A 19,597-nucleotide genomic window follows, 5' to 3' on the forward strand; every position below is an offset into this window, starting at 1 on the left:
TCTTTTCCAATTACTTCTTGTGTGACTATAGGAAAATCACCCAGACTCTCTGGTCCTAGATTCTTTCTTCTAAGAAATGAGGTTAATCTAAATGATATCTAATGTCCTTCTAACTTTAGATCCAATTGTCTTCCCTAGTGTTTTTTTTTAATTCCATTCTATGTTATTTCTGTTCTTTGCCCTTTAATAGTGGCAAATAGTTGAACTAAAATAATTCCTAATGAAATGGGAACAATAAATAAGATACTTTGTCTTGCATTCTAAAGTGATAAAATAATAGGAAAACAATATTCTCAGCACACCTGGGCTCACAGAATAGCATCAGAATTAATATATTCCTTATTATTAACCAGTCTGCAGCTACCAGGAGTTCTGCAATAAAAGATTATTGCAGTTAATCCTTTACATACGGAAAATTTTTGAAAATCATGTTTTTGAATTATAAATCTAAACTATTGAATAAGAATACTCAAAACTAAAAGTATCAATTGGAAAATGCAGAAAGAAGTTAGTCTGATATGCACTACAAGTCTTCAGGTAAAAAGAATAGGAAAATGGAAGAGATAGGGAATGGAAGGGAAATCAATTGAATTGTAGGACAATAATATCTTGCATTTTAAAGCCCTTTATACTTTCATATTATGCTCACATTCCTCATTTGATGCTCATAATTCATTATAATCAATGAAAACTACTGTTGTATTATTATTAAATATATTTATATCTAGTCTATACATAATTCTTCCTTAACCTATAATGGTCTTGTGATTAGTTAAGTCAACTATCTTACTCCTCTTTCCCATTGAACAACTTGAAGCAGTTTTCAGAGGAACCTCAAAGAATGACTGAGGCAACATTAGAGTATAAGTCTACTGACATGATAGGTATTCACCAATATTCCGGAAGCAGGGCATAACATTTTACATATTCAGTAAAGAAAAACATGTGTTTTCCAATGGGGAAGATTTTTCATTTTAAGAAGGGACTTTAACAGACTACATAAAACATATTCCAAATGTCAACTTTTCCACAAAAACATTTAAGTTATGTGTCAATTATTTCCAATTCCCAACAGAAGAGAAATATGTCAGGTATTTATGCATTCAATGTGTGTATTTTGAACAATTATTATATATAAAACACTTTGTTAAGTGCTTTGGATGATAAAAAGTTCTTACTCCTTGTAAATCTTCCATCTTAATAAAGAGGAAAAGATGTTCAAAGGCAACTATAGTCAAAATAAAAGGTAAATATGCAACAAAAGACATCTAGAGGATAGCTATAATTGAGAGGGAAAAAAATCACTTCTGACTAGTTAAAGAGAACACTACAGTCTAGGAACATTGGAGTAAATTCTCATTCTTTGGTTGTTTACACACTATGGTGGTAGAGTATGCTGGTTGTTTAATATTTAAACAGATGTCACACATTTTCCAAGATACAGGTGGGCCTCTCTAATCTTCCCTCAACATACAATGTTCTTAGAAATACAGTATCTTTATTGTATTGATTGTGAATTGTTGTTTGGTAGTGTCTGATTCTTCATGACACCACTGATCCATAGTTTTTATGGGAGAGGAGGTTTTGGAAAAGATACTGGAAAAGTTTGCCTTTTTCTTCTAAAATGGATTAAAGAAAGATGAATTTAAATGATTTTTCAAAGTCACACAGGTAGTAGGTATCTGAGGCTCGATTTGAACTTAAATCTTCCAGAATCTCTGCTCAGCACTCTGTCCAATGAACAACCTTGTTGCCTCAGGGTCTTTATTACAGTACTATTTCTGAAATATTTGACTTTTAAAAAATTGTGCTAAATGAACTCTAGCTCTTCATTCCCAAAATAAACTCTTTGAATCTCAGTTTATAGGACATCATCTCTGCTGTCTCTTTGTTTAACAGAATCAAACAGGAAAGGGAAATAAAAACTCAACTAACATAAAAAAATTAGAATATACTTTTTTATTACAGTTTGGCTTGATACTGTGGAATCCAATCCAAAGAATATAATTTACAGAAATCACCAGGAAAAGGAAATATTTGTTCAAGAAATCACAAAAAGTAGTTAGCTTAAGAAATAATTTAGCTTAGCTCTCTTCACCTATCTTTACATGCACATGCATGCACACACACACATACACACACATCTTATGTTCTTTTCTTTAATTGAACTTCTTTTTATCAAATACTTATTGTGACAAAACTCAGGCACAGGGATCCAAACTAAAGTAGAGAACAGGCAGTGGTATTGTTTGCAGTATAGTCCACTTATCTAGTTTTTGCATTATTTCACTGTTTTGGATTGTAAGGCAAAATCATTTGGAAAACTTTGGAATCTTCTTTAATTTGCAAAAACTTTATCTCATCCTCATAATGATACTGTAGATAGAGACAGGAGATACAGTTAAGGATACAGCATAGGTGAATTTTATCTTCCATTGTATATCATTTTTACAGGTTAGGCCCCATTAAATGGATGGAGCTTCTTATAAGAAGAGCCAACCTTCAATGTTGTTTTTTGGAGTTTTTCGTTTGTTTCATGAAACCATTTTGGATAACAGGGGCCCTCATAGCAAAATCCAAAACCAACTTACATAAGATAGTTTTAAAGGTCATTGATTCATATTAAAAAATGAATATATATTTTCTGTTAGCAGCTGTTCTCATTTTATAATATCATTCAATAAATTCCTGATTTGTTTTAGTTGATAGCATTATATTGTAGGGGCAGGGTTATTATATTTAAATTGCAAATTACATTTTGCCCTGAAACACAATTTCCACTGAGGACTACTGATAAGAAGCAGCTGGTCTCTGTTTTCTACTTTCTTTGGGAGACTGTGGTATCAATTAATGTCTACTGAAGTAGACAAGTCAATGAGTACTGGAGTCTGAGGAAAATCAGATGGCTAGTTCTGCTCAACTTTTGTTGTCATGAAATGCTATAGGCAAAGATATATCATGTTAGCCTCAATACCCTGTCTTTTTATTTAAAGGTCATCAATCAACAACCTCTGTCAATGCAATTCCTTTCATATGGGCAAATTTTTACGGAAAAAAAAAAGTAAGTATTGTTGGGAAATTAAAAGCACCACAGAAGTAAATTTACCAAAGACAATGAATCTCTTAGATACAAACAACTTTTTTAAATTAAATTTTAATCCTATGTACAAATGTATACATATTTACATATATGTATATACAAGTGTAATTGTTCTAAAATACCTTATACACTTCCTTGTCCCAATCAACAAAGAGCATACCATTAACTCTTCTACAAAGACTTCTTCTAATACTTCCTTGTGGTGGTGAGATGACTGGTTTCCTGGAGGTTATGCCAGTAAAGCTCAAGCCCTGAGAAATTCTATGATGGAAGAAAGGCTTCCATTGTAGCACTGGTAAGAAATAATCTATTCTTCCAGGATCCATGACTTAATTAGTGGTATCCTACCTGAGCACAGAGTGATTCATCACTAGTTATTTAGCAACTTGGTGATGACTTTATTTTTCATATAATCAATGAACAAAAAAATAAAATACACAATTGTCCTTCAGCTACTTGCTGCTTTTAATTTTGACAGTGTCAAAGTGATTGAAAAATATAACAGAAAATGATAAGAATTACAAAATTTTTAGACTAATCAAAATGTGAGATCTTTATGCAATGATTGACAAGTAGAAATGCTACTGGAAGAACTCAGTCATACCAATCTTGACATTCATGATATAAAGGAAACCACAAGCCAATAAATAATTTACCATCAAATGGAAGTATCATTCATAGGGAATCCTTGGAGAGCCAATTGAATGGCTGGAAGAATTAGTTTAATCATGCATCAGAAGCCAACACAAAACATCACGAAGCTATATAATCATCGCATACTTCAGTGCTCATGTAAGCATTCACAAAAATGGCATGATGAAAACAGCTATAATTATATGCCAATATTTGCTACAGAGTCTAAAAAAGAAGAGAAATTCTGGGAACTTAATATTACCCTCAAACAGTACTTAGGTACTTGGTGCCACAGGCAATTCTCTGAAACACAAAATTTCAATACTTGCTTATTTGCACAAGTAAAAGAAGCTTCCTAATTAGCAGGACCCTACTCTTATGCTCTTAGAAGCCAAGATCAATACAACAGAACCATACAACTGGGGGCCCTCTGATAGTGAATAATAAAGTAATGAGAACCCACCTGCCTGTATTTTTATAATTGTCTGCTCCAAAAACCACACTTCTAGTTAGTTTGAAAACTTTAAAGGTTATTCAGGTCAGATTCAAATATTTTGTCTTTGAATAAGTAAAAGAAATGTCAAATATTAGAAGTAGGAAGCAATTGCTAAATATTAGTTGAAGTTCTTAAATGTTGATTTAAATAAGTAAAGCATTCCCATCTGAATGAATTTCCATTTCTAAGGAGCGAGAAACTCAGTACACAGATAACTTTAATAACTTTGGGAATTAGCAATTATAATTTTCTTGAGATAATAGGGAAACTATTTTCTTTAGATTCATAAGTACATGCTCTCTCCATAGCCAATTAATATACTTCCATGGAATCTTTCAAAAATACAGTGTATTATTATTACTATTACTATTACTCTATTGATCTGAATATAGGATACTCATGGATATAAGCCTCAATTTCAGAATGATTTTTATTTTAAAGGAAAAATATGTTTAGATATATATACAGTATGCAGTTATATAGCAAAGATGAGGTAGACAGCACAAGTACTAAACTGGAGTACTCATAAGAAAAAAATAAAATTCTTTGGCAAGTGAGTAGACCGTCTATGACAAAATTCTGGGACGTGAGGTATAAGAGCCGGATGGGAGATAGGGGCTTGGATGATTTACCAAATTATAGCATTATATGAATTGTCTGAATCAATGAGATCATAGAACCATTTGAGTATTTGTTTATAAATACCATATACACAGAAAGGCAGCTAGGTAGCACAATGGATAGAATGCCAGACCTGGAGTAAGGAGGACCTGAGTTCAATCCAGCCTCAGACACTTACTAGCTGTGTGACCCTAAGTAAGTTACTTAACACTGTTTGACTCAGTTTCTCCCATATTTAAAATGATCTGGAAAAGGAAATGGCAAACCACTCTAGTTTTGGAAAGAAAATCCCAAATAAGGTCACCAACAGTTGGACATGACTGAAACAACTGAAGAAATATACAAAGAGAGAGAACAGACCTCCTTCAGGTCTTATACAAGGCCAATTTATGTGGAAAGAATAATCCATGTAAGAAGAAATAAGGTATAAGTATTATTGCTAATAATGGATAGTGTAGAGACGACCACAAAGCTGGAGCAGACCCCAGCAGACTAAATCAGCAGCAGCAGTGGTGATTCCCAGATCTCTCAGAACAGGTCTGTTGGAACTAGATGAAAAAGAAGCACAGTCCTATGCAAGACCTGCAGCAGTGGCAACAGCTACTCTTGGGGCAATCAGCCCATAGACAAAATGTTGAAAGTTGCTTATTTGAACTTCCAGGAGCCAAGATGGAGGAGTTAACAGAAAGGTGATCTCACTCTCCCTTGTTGACCTTGAAAAACTCAGAGAATATTGCCCCAGGAAAAATCTTGAAATAGTGGAGTCAACAGAAAGGGCAGTAGTCTCTTAGTTTGGGAGGCTAGGGGGATTAATGGGAAAGGTCACTCTTGCTGTGGTTGACAGGGACCAATATAGGATGGGAGGCATCCCAGCAAGCCAGCAGCAAGCCCCATATCAGTGGACCAGTGGGAGATCCTGAGCCCTAGGGTCGTGGAGCCAGCAAGCACCAACACCAGGACCCCAGGTGTGCCTTTGCACAGCCAGAGGAATCAACAGACATCAGTGACGACAGGCATCCACCAGGAGCTAAGCCTATCTGGGCTCTGGGAGAGGAGGAGATCTCCAGCAACCAGATCACACCTCACTTTGAAAGCTTCACTGTAACCATGGTGAGTTACAGAAAGACTGCACCTGGCCCTGCACCCACCAGCCACCTGTCAGAAAAAGAATAAATTAAAAATTCTCAATTATATACCAAATTAGAAATTCTGAAAACCAAAGGAGGGATTATGAAAAGATTAAAAAATTGAAATAAAAAAACTATTGAACTAATAAACCCGGATTTATGAATAAACAACAAAATTTATAAAATTTTGATTAATTTGATTTAAGTTACCAGTATCAAAAATGAAAAGAGTGAATTCATCACCAATGAAGAGGAAATTAAAGCCATAATTAGGAATTATTTTACCAAATTGTATGCACATAAATTTGATGATCAATGAAATATATGAATATTTGCAAAAACACAAAGTGTCCAGATTAACAGAAGAGGAGATAAAATACTTAAGTAACCCCACCTCAGAAAAAGAAATTGAATAAGCCAGCAATGAGTTCACTAGGAAAAAATCTCTTAAGACCAGATGGATTTACAAGAGAATTCTATCAAACATTCCAATACTATACAGACTAATTGGGAAAAGGAGTCCTATGAAAGTCTTTTTATGATACAAATGTGATACTAATACCTAAACAGGAAAGAGCCAAAACAGAAAAAGAAAATTATAGACTAGTTTCCCTAATGAGAAAAAATTTTAAATGTAATATTGGCAAGAAGATTACAGCAAATTACCACAAGAATAATACACTTTGATCAGGTAAGATTTATACCAGGAATTCAGGGCTGGTTCAGTCTTAGGAAAAATATCAGCATAAACACATCAACAATAAAACTAACAGAAACCATATGATTATCTCAACATATACAGAAAAAAACTTTTGACAAAATACAACACCCATTTCTACTAAAAACACTAGAGAACATAGTAATAAATGGAGTCTCCCTTAAAATGATAAGCAGCATCTACCTAAAGCCTTCAGTAAGCATTATATACAAGGAGGATAAGTTAGATGCATTTCCAATAATATCGGGGGTGAAACAAGGATGTGCATTATCAGCACTGTTATTCAATATGGTACTAGAAATGTTACCTTTAGCAAAAAAAGAAGAAAAAGAAATTGAAAAGTAAGATAGTTAAAGGAAAAGCTAAGTTATGACTCTTCATACGTGATGTGATGATATACTTAGAGAATCCCAGAGAAACAAGTAAAAACTACTTGAAATAATAAATACTGCTAGAAAATTTGGAGAATATAAAATAAATCTTCATAAATCGTTGGCATTTTTTATATTACTGACAAAAGTCAACAGCAAGAAATAGAAAGAAAAATTCCATTTAAAAAATTCCATTGCTATAGACATTATAAAACTTTGGAAGTCTATCTGCCAAAACAAACTCAAGAACTATGTGAACAGAATTATAAAATGCTTCTCACAAATAAAGTCAGATCTAAATAATGAGAAAAACACAGGGAGGGGGAAAAATTTAAAGCTTAAGTAAGTGAATGTTGTAAACTAAAAATAAATAAATTATTTTTAATGTAAAATAAAGAAAAAGGAACATTCAAAGGAAAAAAAAGAATCTAAGTTCATTGAGAGCAGTAGCTAACTGACTTCTCAATTTGTGTCCTCAGTGTTTAGCACAGTTTTGTCCATAATAAGAACCATAAATATTTTATTTATTCATTGAAAATAATAATAATAATAATATAGGGTGTCCCAAAAGCTTTAGTGCAGTTAGTACTTAATGCCTAACAGCCTAGAACTATGCTAAGATTTTTGGAAGACAAATATATTGATTGTTTTTTTTATTTAAATATTCCAAGTCTTTTTGCAAGTGTTATAGGATTATGATTTATACATCAACAAAATTCTACTAGATTGGTCATTGTTATGCAGCTATGAACCTGGACTTTTAAAGTTTATGCCACTAAACTATAATATATGGCACATCTTAGGAAGGTCTTGCCTCACAGTCATATTCTCTGGCTTCAAATCCTATATAATGCTTTTACTCTCTTTGTGACATTATTCAAATCACTTAAACTCTTTGGGACTCATTTTTTCCACCCAAAAAATGAAGTTGTCAGACTAGAAAGTCTCTGAAGTAGATTTTAGTTCTATATCTGTGATTTTAAGCTTGACCCTGATGTACATGTATATCTGTAACTCATACTTCCATGTCTATGATCTGAAGACAAGACTCAGTTTGGAAAGGTCCCTAACAAGGGAGTCACAGGGTGATAGTTTTCTTCCACAGCAACATTAAAGAACACCTACTATGTTAAAGAGTTATTATGATCTCAGTCACTGGAGGTAATACCTTTATAAGTAACATCACAATTCATGGTAAAATTGATGCACAAAGAAAATTTTAAAAAATAATTCAAAGGATTTCAAGAAATTCTGAAGTTAGCTCATGATATTGAAATGTACATTAGGAAAAACCTACCCAAATATTTCGTCTTTATTCTTATTCCTGGATCAGAGAAAAATTTGAAATGAATAATTATACAACATTTGTTGTGGTGTTTGTCCTTCATTCTTGAAGAGGACCATGACATTAGGGAGATGATGACATGACTTGCAGTTGACTGTGATATGAGTAAGGGAGGGCTGTGCAAGGTCACCAGACTCACTTTCTCCTCCAAAACCATCTGGGTTCAGTGGTCAGATATTCAACAGGACTATGAGAGATGTCCCAGGATGCAATGGGAAACCCTGGTGCTTTTAGGCTAAGGTTTTTTTCAAGTTCTCACTTTGAGTGAGATAAAGCCCATTCAATGAATAGGCCTCTTTAAGCAGTTATTCAAGGAATGACCCCTTCAATCAAAAAAAGAAAAAAAGAAAGGAAGAAAAGAGAAGAGAAGAAAAGAAAAGAAAATGAAACTGAGAGGTGAAGATTCTCAGGATTTTTGGCCAAAAGAGAAACAGTTACTATTTAGTATTTACATTCATTCTATTCTAGGAGGGCAGGGACCTATTATTTTCCAATCTATGAGCTCCAGAGTGAATAGGACTTAAGGCTTGGTCTTTGAGAAAGAAATCTAGCCAGTAAACCCAAAGGGGAAAAAAAAGGCAATACTCAAAAGTCAACTGCAAGCCATATCATCTCCCTGATGTCATGGTCCTCTTTCAGAACAAAAGACAAACACAAGCTATGAGTGAGTAGCACCTCCCCTCCCATGTCGTCTTCTCTCTTCCCCTCTTCTCCTCTCTCCTGTCCTCTTCTGTCCTCTCCTCTCTTCTCTCCCTCCTTACCTGGGGGTGCTCTACCCAGGAGAAAATATATTTCAAGCTGCCTTTTTTCCCTTTGGGTTTACTGGCTAGATACAAGAATAGTGAAAGTATGTATGTTTTAAATATTGCTTGATTGTCTAAATATTTAGGGTCCTGGAACCTCTAATATTCCATAAAAATATTTAAGAGACCAGAAAATTGTTGTTCTTGATAAAACTGTTATGACTGTAGAAGAGAAACTCATTACTCAAACATTTCACTGTTTTCTCTCACAGCACAGCACAGCACACCACACAAATATAACACTGCAACATGCAAACTATAAAGAAATATGGATACATAGGGAAAGACCCAGACCCAATTCACCTGCTACACTAAACCATGAAGGGGTTGCCTAATCCTCTCTTTCCGATCTTTCTGTGCTGTCAGTTTCATAAACAACAGTACAATATAATTATCTCTAATTTTTTGATCATGTGCAATCATCAGTTAAAAATATTTGGTGTATACCATATATGTACAATTTATTGATTTATAAATTATGTTCCTGTACTTCTGTACTCAGAAATAGGTGCTTTACAAAATATTCAAAATTTTAAAAGGATGAGGTTAAAACTAATGAAGTTTCTGAGGTGAAACTTTATTTACTAATGCTTGAAAAGCTGATTTTCCTCACACTAAGGTATTGTCATTTGTACATTAGTGACCAATGCCTAGAAAATGATAAGTAAGAGAAATGTGATTTAATATGCTGATATTTTTACTGAAAATCTTGGTTTAACACTTTGTACCACAGTGATTTGAAGACTGGGTTGTTTATCTTACTGTGATGTTTGTTTTCAATGGTTAACCTAGCTGAAAAAGGTACCAGATGGAAGAAGTTATCGATTAGCTATTTACCAAATTGTACTAAATTGTGAAAATCATTTTTCAATTGGATTAATCAGTGTTTGTGCACACATGCTGGTGGCTGCATTAGAAATGGATCTGTGATCTCATTATAATGGGTATTCTCACGAAAATGTAGATATAAATAACCTCCCTGTGCTTTCCCATCCAGTTACAAGTTACAGCTCTTGCCTGTGTCCTTCCATAAATCTAGTATAATGACCAGAGATGGGGAAGGGGGGAGGGGGTATCTTCCTTGCTTTCTCTTCATTAGAGGGACACCTATGTGTCCATCAGTTTTCCTTTGTTCCTTTGGGAATAGCTTATCTTTTTTTTTAACCCATGTACTTCTCTGATAAATCCTTTAAGTAGTAGGTACCATTACCCATATTTTGTAGGCAAGGAAATTATCAGAGAGACATTAAGTGACCCAGATTCTAATCCTACCCTGGACTCTTACTATTCATGTGAACATGGGCAGGTCACTTAACCTCATTGACTTTCACTTTCCTTAAATGGAGATGAGGTCAATATGTTGGTCTAGATGGCCTTTAAGGTCCATTTGAGTACTAGATTTAAGATCTTATTTTACTATAGGACTTGCCCATGAGCGCACAGCTGGTAAGTGTTCAAGGCATGATTCAAACCAGATCTTCTGACTTGAAGTTCAGTTGCCTTTGACACCATATCACACTACTTTTCATGGTAGCAAATGTCATTTCTTACTTTTACATAAAGGATAGCTTATGAAGAGGGCAGCTAAGTGGTGCAGTGTTTAGTGCTCCAATGCAGGAGTCAGGAGGACCTAAGTTCAAATCCCACCTCAGACACTTGACACTCACTAGCTGTGTGACCTTGCGCAAGTCACTTAACCCCAATTGCTTCATCCTGGGTCATCTCCACTCATCCTGATGAATATCTGATCACTGGATTCAGATGGCTCTGGAGGAGAAGTGAGACTGCTGACCTGCACAGTCCTCCCTCACTCAAAACAAAGTCAAGTGCAACTCATGTCATTTTTCTGATGGCATGGTCTTCTTCAGCAATGAAGGATAAACACATACAGCTATGCAAAGGTTTTTGTGGAAATTTGGATAGTTAATTCCTGTCTCCTCTAATGCTAGCCCAATGTCTAATTGATAAGTGATGCACTTTTTCTTTATTCTTTTTATTTTTTGCAAATGAGTTAAAAACTCATTGAAACCTTTAACATGCAAAATTTCTAAACCAGTTAGAAAATTCTTTTTCCAAGATTTTTCAGCTCAAGTATGAGTTCTTTTAGGTGATACATTTTTTTTTTTTAAATCTAGAGAGGATAAAGCAACCATTCAGGAGGAAAAGAAGTCTCTAGTGGCAAAGGCTCTTAGAGAGGTAAGAAGAAAGTATTGAGAAAAAGCCATTCAATTCAACAATTAGACTTTTTTACAACATCAGCTATAGTAGTTTTGAGTAACAATGACACAATGAGATGACAGCAACCCATTCATTCCTATTTATTCTATGTTACTCTCTTTTCCCCAACAAATAGTAAATGAGAGTGAGGTCTAAAGAGCAGCTACTATTCCTCAGAGAACACTTACCACCTCTGAATGTCAGGGAATAAAGATGTTTAGAAGGTTGAAATGGACCTGAAATTAGAAGAGGTGGAATGGGAGAGATTTAAACTCTAATGAATGGAGGGGGTGATGTAATTGAATTGAAGACAAATGCTTGTTTGGTTATTTTAGTGTAACTGAGATTTGACCCATCAACCTTCACATTTTCTGGTTAACAACTTACACCTTAGGATCAGACTATAGCCTCCTGAATCTCAGTTTGATGATTACTTATATGAGTCCGTCATTAAACACTAGTCCAAAAGGTACAAATTTTCCTGGTTTTTCCTTTGTCTTTATTGTATTTGTCTTCAGGTGGTCTCATACTGGCATGAGGCTGATAAAATTTTTTAGTTCACAGGCTTATGTTTCTTTTTTTTAAATTTTATTTTTTCTAATTACACATAAAAACAATTTTCACATTCTTTTTTTAAAATTTTGAGTTTGGAGGGGTCAGAACCAAGATGGCAGACTAGAAAGACACACTTATGCAGGGTTCTCCCCACAGCCCATAAAATAGCTGTAGAGAGGGACTCAACAATTTTGGAGCAGCAGAAGTGGAGAACAACAAAGCGGAGGAGATGTCCAGCCCACAGTGACTTGAAGGGCCCACGGAAAAGTTGGTTGCACCTGAGGAGGAGCCAAGCATGGAGCCCAGCACAGCCTTGGACAAGTAGCATGGAGCTACAAGATTCTGGGAGGAGGACATCTTGGGGGTAGACTCTCCAGTCACAGTAGCAGGGCCTCAGATCCCTCGGCCCACAGGCACCAAAGGTCAGTGATGGGGTTTTATCAGTTGGCCAGGAAGGGAGAAAGGCCTTTCCATAGCTCCAGGCTCAGGCAGCAGCCACAGAGCTTGCACAGCAGCTCATACAGACCACTCAGTAGGAGCGTAAAAACCCCTGGGGGCATTGAAGAGCAGAGTCTTACCTCAGCTCTGGGTGGAGGCCCTGGCCAAGCTGATCTTTGTCTCAAAATGAATGGTGGCCCTGCCCATCCAGCTTATCTGAAAATCAGCCCCCAGTGCTGACTTGGGAACTGGAGGCCTGGTGGCTGAGGAGAGGTAACTGCTAAAATTCTGGGCATACAAATCCCTCTCTGTATCCAGACCAGTACACTCTTGATTGTGCCATCTTGGAGGAACTGAGATCTCACAGAATCCCAGAGTATACCTTACTCTTGACAAAGGACCCAAAAGTCAAGTAAGTGGTTGGGAAAATGCCCAAAAAAGAGAAAAAAAAATAAGGCCATAGAAGGCTACTTTCTTGGTGAACTGATATCTTCTCCCATCCTTTCTGATGAGAAAAAACAATGCTTACCATCAGGGAAAGACATAGAAGTCAAGGCTTCTGTATCCCAAACATCCAGAATAAATATTGCATGGGCTCAGGCCACGGAAGAGCTCAAAAAGGATTTTGAAAATCAACTTAGAGAGGTGGAGGAAAAAATGGGAAGAGAAATGAGAGAGATATAAGAAAAGCATGAAAAGCAGGTCATCACCTTGCTAAAGGAGGCCCAAAAAATGCTGAAGAAAATAACACCTTGGAAAATAGGCTAACTCAATTAATTGGCAAAAGAGGTTCAAAAAGCCAATGAGGAGAAGAATGCTTTCAAAAGCAGAATTAGCCAAATGGAAAAGGAGGTCCAAAAGCTCACTGAAGAAAATAGTTCTTTCAAAATTAGAATGGAACAGATGGAGACTAATGACTTTATAAGAAACCAAGAAATCACAAAACAAAACCAAAAGAATGAAAAAATAGAAGATAATGTGAAATATCTCATTGGAAAAACAAGTGACCTGGAAAATAGATCCAGGAGTGACAATTTAAAAATTATGGGACTACCTGAAAGCCATGATCAAAAAAAGAGCCTAGACATCATCTTTTCTGAAATTATCAAGGAAAACTGCTGATTCTAGAACCAGAAGGCAAAATTAATATTGAAAGAATCCACTGATCACCCCTGGAAAGAGATCCTAAAAGAGAAACTCCTAGGAACATTGTGGCCAAATTCCAGAGTTCCCTGTTCAAGGAGAAAATATTGCAAGCAGCCAGAAAGAAACAATTCAAGCATTGTGGAAATGCAATCAGGATAACACAAGATCTAGCAGCTTCTACATTAAGGGAAAGAAGGGCCTGGAATATGATATTCTAGAAGTCAAAGGAACAAGGACTAAAACCAAGAATCACCTACCCAGCAAAACCGAGTATAATACTTCAGGGGAAAATATGGTCTTTCAATGAAATAGAGGACTTTCAAACATTCTTGATGAAAAGACCAGAGCTGAAAAGAAAATTTGACTTTCAAACACAAGAGTGAAGAGAAGCATGAAAAGGTAAACAGCAAAGAGAAGTCATAAGGGACTTACTAAAGTTGTATTGTTTACATTCCTACATGGAAAGACAATATTTGTAACTCTTGAAATTTTTCAGTATCTTGACAGTTGGTGGGATTACACACACACACTCACACACACACACACACACACACACAGTGAGTTGAATAGGATGGGATCATATCTTAAAAAAATGAAATTAAGTGGTTAGAGAGAAATATATTGGGAGGAGAAAGGGAGAAATGGAATGGGGCAAATTATCTCTCATAAGAGAGGCAAGCAAAAGACTTTTCAGTGGAGGGAAAAAGAGGGGAGGTGAGAGAAAAACATGAATCTTAGTCTCATCACATTCAACTAAAGGAAGAAATAAAATGTACAATCATTTTGGTATGAAAACCTATCTTACAATACGGGAAAGTGGGGGAGAAGGAGATAAGGTGGGTGGGGGGGATGATGGAAGGGAGGGCAAGGGGAGGAGGGAGCAATTTGAGGTTAACACTCTTGGGGATGGGCAGGATCCAAAGAGAGAACAGAAGCAATGAGGGGCAGGATAGGATGGAGGGAAATATAGTTAGTCTTACACAACATGACTATTATGGAAGTCACATCATACACAGATATGGCCTATACTGAATTGCTTGCCTTCCCAAAGGGAATGGGTGGGGAGGGTGGGATGAAGAGAAGTTGGAACTCAAAGTTTTAGGAACAACTGTTGAGTATTGTTCTTGCTATTAGGAAATAAGAAATACAGGCAATGGGGTATAGAAAGTTATCTGTCTCTACAGGACAAAAGAGAAGATGGGGACAAGGGAAGGGAAGGATGTTAGAAGAGAGAGCAGACTGGTGATAGGGGCAAGTAGAATGCTCAGTGTTTTGGGGTGGGGGGAGGGGACAAATGAGGAGAAAATTTGTAACCCAAAATTTTGTGAAAATGAATGCTAAGAGTTAAATAAATAAATTTTAAAAAATATTGCTTCTAGAACTGTATCCCAAAGAGATCATAAAAATGGGAAAGAGTCCCACATGCACAAAAATGTTTATAGCAGTTCTCTTTGTGGCAGCCAAGAACTGGAAATCAAGGGGAGGCCCATCAATTGAGGAATGGCTGAACAAATTGTGGTATATGAATGTAATGGAATACTATTGGGCTATAAGAGATGATGAACAGGAAGACTTCAGAGAGACCTGGAAAGACTTATATGATCTGATGCTGAGTGAAAGGAACAGAACCAGGAGACCTTTGTACACAGCAACAACCACAGTGTGAGAGGAATTTTTCTGATAGACTCAGTCCTTCACAGCAATGCAAGGACCTAAAAAATCCCCAGTGAACTCTTGAGGCAAAATGCCTTCCACATCCAAGAAAGAACTATGGAATTGGATCACAAGATGAAGCAGACCATTTTCTCTTATGTTATGTTTTGTTCTGTTTTCATCGTTTCTCCCACTTATTTTAATTCTTCTTTGCAACGTGATTAAGGTGAAAATGCATTTCATAAGACTGTATGGGTAGAATTTATGTAACATTGCACACCATCTCAGGGAGAGGGGGAGGGGGGAAGGAAGAGAGAGGGAAGGAGAGAAAATCTAAGGTATATGGTAGTGATTGTAAAAAACTGAAAACAAATTAATTTTTTAAAAAAAGAATCAACAATATAATAAAATAAAATAAAATAAAATTTTGAGTTTGAAATTCTCTCCTTCCTTTCCCTCCCCTCCTTCACTGAGAAGGCAAGCAAATTGACAGTAGTTATCCATGTGTAGTCATGCAAAACATATTTCCATGTAAGTCATTCTGTGAAAGAAAACGGACAGAAAAAACAAGAAAAAGAAAGTAAATAAAAAGTATCTTTGATCTGCATTCAACTCTACCAGTTCTTTCTCTGGAAATGGGCAGTACCTTTTATCATAAGTCTTACAGAATTGTATTGCTGAGAATAGCTAAGTTATTTGTAGTAGAATACCATACAATATTCCTGTTGCTGTGTACAACATTCTCCTGAAACTGCTCGTTTCACTTTTCATCAGTGAATATGTCTTTTCATTTTTTTTCTGAGAGCATCCTCCTCATCATTTCTTAATGTACAACAGTATGCTATCGCAATCATATTCAGCTTTTTCAGCCATTCCCCAGTTGAGGGGCATCCCTTCAATTTCCAATTCTCTGTCACCACAAAAAGAGCTGCTATAAATATTTTTGCATACATAGGTCCTTTTCCTTTTTATTGCTTCAGGAGATAGACCTAGTAAAAGTATTGCTTGATCACAGGGTATGCATGGTTTTATAACACTTTGGGTATGTGTTTATATATATATATATATATATATATATATATATATATATATATATATATATATATATAAATATATATATAATTAGCTTTCCAGAATGGTTTTATAGCCTTTTGGATAGAGAGAGAGAGAGAGAGAGAGAGAGAGAGAGAGAGAGAGAGAGAGAGAGAGAGAGAGAGAGATGATAGATAGATAGATAGATAGATAGATAGATAGATAGATAGATAGATAGATATAATTAGCTTTCCAGAGTAGTTGAATCAGCATACAACTGTACCAAGAGTACATTAGTATTTTGATTTTCTCACATCCTTTCCAACATTTATAACTTTCCTTTTCTGTCATCTTAGCCAATCAACCTATCTGAAATGGTAGCTCATATTTGTTTTAATTTCCATTTATCTCATCAATAGTGATTTAGAGCATTTTTATATGAATGAAAACTGCCTGTTCATATCCTTTGACAATTTATCAATTGATGAATAACTCTTATTTTTATAAATTAAATTCTGTTTTCTATATGTTTGAGAAATGAAGTCTTTATCAGAGAAGCTCACTGTAAAAAAATTTCACAGTAATCATTACCAATTACGTATTTTCCTCCTTTCTATTGCCCCCCAGTTTATCCTACTCTCTCTCTTTTATCCTATCCATTCTCAAAACTATTTTGCTTCTGACTTTTATCTCCCCCAATTGATCTCCATTCTATCAGCTCCCCACTCTTCTTTTATCCTGTTCTTTCTTACTTTCCTATGTGGTAAGATAGAATTCTACATCCCACTGAGTAAGTATATTGTTCTCTCTTTGAGCCAATTCTAATGAGAGCAATGTTAATGTACTCCTGTTCTTGATTGTCCCATTTCCCCCTCCACTGTAAAATCTCTCTCAGGTATCTTTTATTTCACATAATGTATGCCATTCTACCTCTCCCTTTCCCCTTCTCCTAGTGCATTTTTCTTTCTCATCTTTCCTTTTAATTTTTTTTTCAAATAATCATATCATCACATTGAACTCACACCTCTCCTTTCTCTGTATACTTCTAATTGTCCTAGTGATAAGAAAGTTTTTAGGAGTTATGATTATTATTTTCCTATGTAGGAATATAAACAGGTTAATCTTATCAAATCCCTTCTGATTTCTCTTTCCTGTTTACATTTTTATTCTTCTCTTGAGTCTTGTATTTGAAAGTCAGATTTTCTTTTCAGCTCTAATCTTTTCATCAGGAAAATTTTTCCCCAGAAGGAGTATGCTCAGTTTTGCTGGGTAATTCTTAGTTGTAATCCTGGCTCATTTGTCCTTTAGACTATCATATTCCAAGTCTTCTGTTTCTTTAATGTAGAAGTTATTAAATCTTGTGTTATCCTGACTGTCATCATGGTATAATAGATCTTTCTGCCAAGATTCTAAGTTGTCTTGGGCTGGAAAATTATTTCATTCCCTCTTTTGTGGGTCATGCTATTCTAGAATTTGTTTAGAGTTAGTACTGAAAGGTATGTGGAGAGGTTAGGGAAGAACTCAGGTTAATTCCCACTTTTATTCTGCCATCTTGGCTCCCACCCCGTGTGTGTGTGTGTGTTTTTTAAATGTGATACCAAACAATAGTCTATACAGTAGTCAGATTGGAGAAAAATGTTCTTTCAGAAAATACTAACACATTACTATACTTTTTCTACCTTCAGACCCTAAGGAAATAGTCTTGTCAAAGTTGCACCACTGACTTGCCATCTTATCAGATCTGAGAATCATTTGCCATGTTAAAGGCCTTAGAAGACTAGCATATTTGATCATAAGAACAATGAGAAGGAAATAATATACATTATTATATTTTGTTCCTTTACTTCATGTTGAAGAAGTAATTCAGTCAGATTATCAGTCAATGAATAATACTGGGCACCCACTGTTCTACACGCTAAACAATGTAGTTTGGGGAGTTTAAAAGAGAATAGAAAAAAGAGTACTGACTCTCAAGAGTTCTGAGAACTGAATGGGGTAAACTGAAGTGCTGGGAATGAAGAGGAAGAAGCTAATGCCTCCTTTGGAGTGCTTGGGCAGGAAAGATCAGTGGAAGTTGAAAGTCAAATTCTTGAGCCTTGAGGAAGGTTTTAAAAATGCAAGAACAAATTAAACAAGACAGAGAAAGAGGGAAAATAAATCACAATTTCAAATCCAGAATGCAAATAGATGTTCATGTGAGTAAGAAGGTCACCAATCTTTACGGTGAAGAGAAAGTACAAAAAGAAAAATCATGAAGTGGATAAATCTTCAAACTCTATAGCTTTGAACAGGTGCCTTTTGGAGCTTACATAGTCAAAGACTTGTACAGGGCAGGATGCCCCTGAGCTTCTAAAAGATTTCACATAATAGGCACTCACTAAGCTTAGCCTTTCAATCCCTGGTACTTACACCAAAGGTTTTTGTGAGTATTAATCCACTTTTCCATGAGTGGTTTTTGACAAATTCAGCAAGAAGAAAAAAAATCAAGGGCTGGTCAATTGTCATTCTTATTTTTCCCCTGCTATCCATCTTAGTATTGTTCAAGACTTCACACACAGCTTAGTGCTAAAAGACAGTGTGAAGAGCACTTGAAATTGAAATGTTTGAAATTTCAGACATTAAATGAAGTTAGGTTAGCCTGGCCACATTTCCCCTAGTTTCTAAGTCTTATTTAGGAAAGAACTTAAACTTTAACATTGTATTTTTCATATTAAAAAAACTATAATAATAAGAGGATCTTCTTTTTTTTGTTAACTATAGGAATTGAATATTAGTTTTAAAAACAAAGATAAAAAAACTTGAAAATATTCTCAACTGTATGTACTGTATACATTTTCCTATAGTCACAAAATGAGAATACATCCATAATTTGCAGTTTTGGCAAGTTGCTTGAGACTCATGGAAATTAAGTGATTTTTTCCCAAGTTTAAACAGCTATTGTCAGAGGACAGATTAAAAGAGAGGTCCTCCAGACTAGAAGTCTAGCAAGCTATCCACTAAAACACATTTCCTTTCTTATAGGGAATACTATTAAAATCTCAAGGTCGCTTTCATATTTGATGCTTTATGAATGCAGAAGAGTCCAAGGTTCAAGTTGACAACTAGGTAGGAATATTTTTTCTTTCAAGCAACTAAAACCCAGGACTCAATTCACATGGATAGTTTCAAAGTGATAGTCTAGACTTATAAAGTAGTTTAAGATTATTAATTAATTGATTTACTTTAATAATTACTTCATTAAAATCCTATGATTCTATAATTCTATAGCTATAATTCTTTCTATGTTATATGTATATAATATATAATTCTGTAATTTCTATGATCTAAGTCCAAGAATTATTA

This window comes from Notamacropus eugenii, chromosome 3 (assembly GCF_028372415.1).
Source record: "Notamacropus eugenii isolate mMacEug1 chromosome 3, mMacEug1.pri_v2, whole genome shotgun sequence".
Taxonomy (NCBI): Eukaryota; Metazoa; Chordata; class Mammalia; order Diprotodontia; family Macropodidae; genus Notamacropus; species Notamacropus eugenii.